General features: G+C 34.2%; 1 pseudogene; it reads right to left on the reverse strand.

Moving 5' to 3' along the window:
* Positions 1-4,283: 4,283 nt before the first annotated feature.
* LOC139706184 (heterogeneous nuclear ribonucleoprotein A1-like) lies at positions 4,284-5,609 on the reverse strand (annotated as a pseudogene).
* Positions 5,610-6,181: the final 572 nt, after the last annotated feature.

The following is a 6,181-nucleotide window of genomic DNA, read 5'->3' on the forward strand; positions in this document are numbered from 1 at the left end:
AGCCTGCACTTGCTTTATTTATAGCGGTACAGATTGAAGTTAGTTTTACAACTTGTTTGTCCTATAGTTAATAGCCTTATTATCTCAAATTAACTTAGGTATTTATATTAGAATTGGTACTTGTGTAAGACATTGACAAACAGTAGTTGTAAGGTTAAGGAAAACATATTATAAAATTGACGAGTAAAAACATTTAATTTTTATAATTGCTATGAATTAAGGAAAATAATTTTCTATAATTATAAATCTTCATTTAGTTATATATAGTATTTTTTGTTTTAGGAAATGTTAATTTGTGTAACAAAAATTTATCTTAAAATAGGTGGCCTCTACAAAGGATGCAGGAGATTTAAACAGACTTTTAAAAATAAGAAGTACATATGTTGAGTGAGCACAGAAAAAAAAAATCTTCCACTTATTAATAATTTAAAAATGAAGTAAAAGAATGAGTGGCTTTTTACCTTCCAAATTAGGAAAAATTTTCAATATGATGAGTATTGATCCAAGTATGGGGAATTTGTACTTTCAAATATTGCTGGGTAGAATGTCAATTGGTAATATCTTTTCAGGTAATGATTTAATAAGTAATTCAAAACTCTTTTAGAATTTTATATGCCATTGATCTAGCAATCACATTTTAAAGAAAGTACGCTAAAATAATTTTTGTGTAGAAAGGTATCAGGTGTATGAACATTCTTAATAATTCTGTTTTTAAGGTAACAAAAATAATTTAAATGTCCAATATTTGGATAATGAACTATATGATTTTTAAAAACTGGCATTAAAAATAATATTGTAAAATATTAATTATGTGCAATTTAAAATTATAAGTTTTAAAAATAATATTAATATGATTCTTTGTTCATAAAATATGTATATCTATAAGGATATGCATAGAAAACTATTTAGAAGGTTATGTACTAAATGTTAATAGTAGTTATCTATGGATAGTAGAATTTTAAAAGAGTTTTGTTGTTGTTGTCTTATGTATCCTCCTTAATTTTTTAAAAATGGGCCTCTTGACAATACTTATGTAAGGTTTAATTTTGAATAATCTTAGTTTTTTATTTGAATATTATTTTATAAAAATTTTATATATACTTATTTGGATCAATATAAATTAGTTAACATAATTTAATATTATATCTGAAACATGAAACAGACAAGTTAAGCGAGCTTTTAAAACCATCTTGAAGGAAAATCTCAAAACGTTTATATAGGGACTGGGGATATAGCTCTGTTGGTAAAATGCTTGCCTTGCACAAGGCCCTGCTTCAACCCCTAGCACCACAAAAAAAAAAAAAAAAAAATTATATACTTCATATTGTTAACTTATAAATAAGCTAGTGTGTCTTAATTGTCTTTTGGAAATATAGTTTACTTCTCAGTGTAGAGAGTAACGTAAAATTTTATACCGTATTTATTTAATTATAAAATATTAAATGACACCATTAATTTCTAATTAACTTGTTATTATTTTATAGTTTAAGAGCTATTGTTGTAGAAACTTTTGTTTGAATAACATCAGCTTAGTAAAATGTTCTTTTAAATCTTGTACTTTAATGACGTGTATATTTGGGAAATGAAGATACAATTAATATGTTATTAATAATTATCATAATTACATTGATTTTTTATATTAACCAAGTTTAGCTTTTAAAGAAAAATTTGAAATATGGAATGTAATGTGGTACTTTAAAATAATAGTTATTGTTTAAACAAAATTTTATATACCTTAAATCCTTTAAAACTAGTATTTTTTTAAAATAATAAAACTCAACAGACATAAAAAAATTATTTTATTGGAATGAGAGTAGATTAATGTTTTCAGTATTTCTTATTTCTTTTATCTTTTAGTTATAATGCCCAAATAATAAAGGTCTGTGAAAAGATCTTATCTATATTGGTAAATAGGCCTCATGTCAGAAACTTAGCAGGATTTAAAGAATATAAATATTTCAATAACCTCAGCTGATTGTGTTAATTTCATGTAACCAATTTAGTTATATGTAAACATTTTGAAAATTATTTTGTACAAATTTTGTTTTAATTTACTTAGACTTTATAGCCTTTCACTTTACTGGGTGAAATTTTTCTTAAACCTTTCTATATAAATCACACCTGATAGAAGTTTAACTCCCAGCCCCTTGGTTCTCATGAGGACATAGAAAACAAAGGAATTTTAGATCTTTTTTTATATTAACCAAATTACAAACACATCTAATGTTTACGTATATTTTAGTTAATAGGGTCTGATGTTTTTATATTTAGTAGATGATATTTTAGCACCCAATGGATGACATTCTAGCACTCTAACCTTGCAAATCAATAAGTACCTCTTTTAATAAAGACATATAATTACTCCCCTTTACCTTAAATGCATTTATTCTTAACTATAAGATCCAAGACATCAAACAAATGTAGATAACAGTATTAATTATCTTTTTCCTGCTAAGGAAAATTGTTAGAAGCAAATAGATATAAATTTTAAATATCATAGGGATTAACAACTTTATTATTATTATTATTATTTTAATATCTGTATTTTATTTATTTATTTTTATGTGGTGCTGAGGATTGAACCCAGCGCCTCGAATGTGCTAGGGGAGCATTCTATCACTGAACCCCAGCCCCAGCCCCGCAAGTTAATTATTTAACCAGCTGGAAAATTTTGATTTAATAATTTTAAAGATATCTTTATTTATAACTCTCTACCCTATTTCAATTGAAACTTTTTAAATCAAGTGAATTAAAGCTATTTGGGTCCATTTTTATGTTAATTTTAAATTATGATCATGCTTATTATAAGTCAATTTTAATATCATGTAATGTAGACATAATATAAGCATTATGTACACACATTTACAAATCAGACAAATAAAAGAATTTTTATAACTTTCTGTAAGTGGAGCTCCAAAGGTTGTATGGAGTGGTACAAATACTTATCAAAGCTTTTATTTGATTTAACCTGTTTAGGAATTATGTTAGAACCAATAAAACATTTATATGATTTAATTACAAGGCAGGCCTGCTTTGATGGATAAGCCACATTGAAATCTGACAATTATGAGAACACTTAAATAAATTATTTCAGATTGCCAGCTTCTTGTCCTAATAATTGTCAGACCTACTCTTAGCATCATCCCTAACAAACAAAAAATAATCCATTAAAAAGCATAATTAGAATGTTCTTTATTAACTTTGGAATTTTTCTCATTTAACTTTGGCTATCGACAGTTTAGTTGTTGAGAATGAGAGGGTTCCTACCGTGAACGCTATTGATAAAGCAATGAATTGTAGCTTGTTAGCTTTAAAGGGATTCAGGTTTTGAGTAGAAGATCACCATAGTGTAATCCTTACCATGCCCGTCTCACAAGGTTGAAGGTCACCAAAAGCTATGAAAGTAATATATCAAGAAGTAAAGTCAAAAAGGCAAGGGTTATATATTTTCAAAGGTAGGTGTGACCCATTGAGCTGATCAGAGGGGTCTGACTTCTAACAAAGAATAGGCCCATGCTTGTCTTATTTATCGTGGTACAGATCAATGGGGTCAGTAGATAGTTTTCAATGTGGTAGGAGGCTTGTTTCGGTGCTTGTTTCTTGGTGTTGCAGGGATCTTGAAGGAAATAGGTTGTTTGGTCCTAAAGCTGTGAGCCAAGACAAGGGCAAGCATGATCTGGGCTTTCTTAAACTGGGGAATTTCACCCAGGAGTTCCCAGAAAAGTGGCTTCTGTGCCTTAATGGCTCAAACAAACCCCTAATTTATATATGGTTCTTTTGCTTATTCACATCTAGTCAGGATTTAGAAGACACTCAGGTATTTCACTTTTAGGGACACAATGGGCCTATACCCTCTTTTGCAAGAGGTGGACTATTCTGATAGCTGCTTTCACTCTCCTGTCCACTGCAGCAGCCACACCCACCTTTTCTTTGCCACCCATTGATTCCTGCTACCCCAGGATATGATGACCCTCATGAAGATCCTGTAACTTCAACTTTGAGCTTTTTTTTTTTTAAAGACATTTATTCAGCGTCATGATCAGACTATTACATTTAGCAATCAACAGCATGGGTGCCAAAAACAAAGTAGATTAATACCCTTTGTGGAATGCTTTGAACTTTTCACAGAACAGAAACTAAAAATAACCTGTTATACAATTAGTCGCAAGTATAGCCCTTGAGTTTTTTGCCCATACATATGAGTATTGTCTAAACCATGTCTTCTTTGTAGCAGCTAGGCCCTGCCAACACTGCTTGGCTGAGTTCACAAATCTATTGTAACCTTTAGCTTCCCTGTCACTTCTCTGGCTCTTCTCTCCTGCTAAGCTTTGTTTCCTGGCAGTATTAAAACCTTCTGCCACTGCCATAACTACTGCTGCTGCTGGAACCGCCATTACCATCATGGTTTCATGGTTTGGCAAATATTGGCCTCCACCACCATAAGGTCCAGAGCTTCTGCCTCCAAAGTTTCCACCCTTCATGGGTCCAAATTTTGATGACTGATTGTTATAACTCCCAGAATCATTGTAGCTTCCACCACCTCCAAAATTGCTTCCATCATTACCAAATCCATTGTAGCCATCCCCACTGCCACCATATCCACCACCATCATGGCTGCCACTGCCGCAGTCCGGCTGCAGCAAACTAACCAGGGGGTGACGAGCAACTTGTGTAGATCGATACAGCAGGAGTGGGAGCCGTTTATTGTAGGACAACAGAGGTATTTATACATTCCACACAGCTTATCTAATTAACATAAACTAGATATAGCAGTCAACCAATAAGGAATCTCCACACTTAATGGCTCGCTGGCGTTACTTCACAAACCACTCCCTCTGGCAAAATGCCAGGCGCCATCCGACTTGTTTACAGACTCTAACATTTGCCAGGTGCCATCCTGACTTGTTTACAGACTCTAACATGCCACCAAAGCCACCATTACCACTGAAGTTCCCTCCATGACCAAAATTGTCATTTCCACCAAAACCACCTCCACGATCACCACCAGTTTCCAGAACCACTTCGACCTCTTTGGCTAGATGAGGCACTAGCCATCTCTTGCTTTGACAGGGCTCTCCTCACTTCACAGTTGTGGCCATTCACAGTATGGTATTTCTGAATGACAATCTTATCCACAGAGTCATGGTCATCAAAAGTTACAAAAGCAAAGCCCTCTTTTTTTCCACTGCCTTGGTCAGTCATGATTTCAATAACTTAAATTTTCCCATACTGTTCAAAATAATCTCGTAGGTGATGTTCTTCGGTGACTTCTTTAATGCCACCAACAAAGATCTTTTTCACAGCTCAGTGGGCCCCCGGTCTTTGAGAATCTTCCTTGAGACAGCTCTCTCTGGTTCCACAACTCTTTTATCTACCTTGTGTGGTCTTGCATTCATGGCTGCATCCACTTCCTCCACAGTGGCACAAGTGACAAACCCAAAGCCTCTGGAGCGCTTGGTGTTTGGGTGTCTCACAATCACACAGTCCATGAGTGCTCCCCATTGCTCATAATGGCTTCTCAGACTTTCATCAGTTGTTTCAAAACTCAGCCCTCCAATGAATAGCTTCCACAGCTGTTCGGGCTCTTTAGGGGACACTGATTTAGACATGATGGCAGCAGGAAGAGAGACTTTAACAATGCTTTCTCTGCGGCATCCACGGGCAGAAAAGCCAACTTTGAGCTTTTTATTGTGTTTTGTGATAGTTCAATTCTGCACTTTTCGTTAACGTGATAAGCCATGTCCTTCGCTAACCTGTGGAAATGTACACTTAGCCTCTGGCTATTGGAACAAGAAATCTCAACAGTTTCCATCTTGGTTTGTGTAACCAAATATTTCTCCGCACCTTGAGTTGACCTTTGTTATCGTTTAGAACTGGGGTGTCCCCCAAAGATCCATGTATTGACTATGGTGCTGTTGAGAAGTGAGGAAAACCTTATGAGGACAGGAGCTGGGTCACTCTCTGAAGGGCTCTTTGTGTCCCAGGCCCCTTCCTCCCTCTCTTTCCTCTCTTCTTTCTCTCTCTCTCCCTCCCTGTCTCAACTTTCAAAAAGAATTAATTATTTATCATTGCTACCATAAAGGGAGCACTCTCTTCTGCCACAGATCCTACTGCCAGGATATTCTGCCTTACCTCAGACCCTAAAGCAATGCAGTCGACCAAACTTGGACTAAAAATTCTG

This window comes from Marmota flaviventris, chromosome 6 (assembly GCF_047511675.1).
Source record: "Marmota flaviventris isolate mMarFla1 chromosome 6, mMarFla1.hap1, whole genome shotgun sequence".
In the NCBI taxonomy this organism is placed as follows: Eukaryota; Metazoa; Chordata; class Mammalia; order Rodentia; family Sciuridae; genus Marmota; species Marmota flaviventris.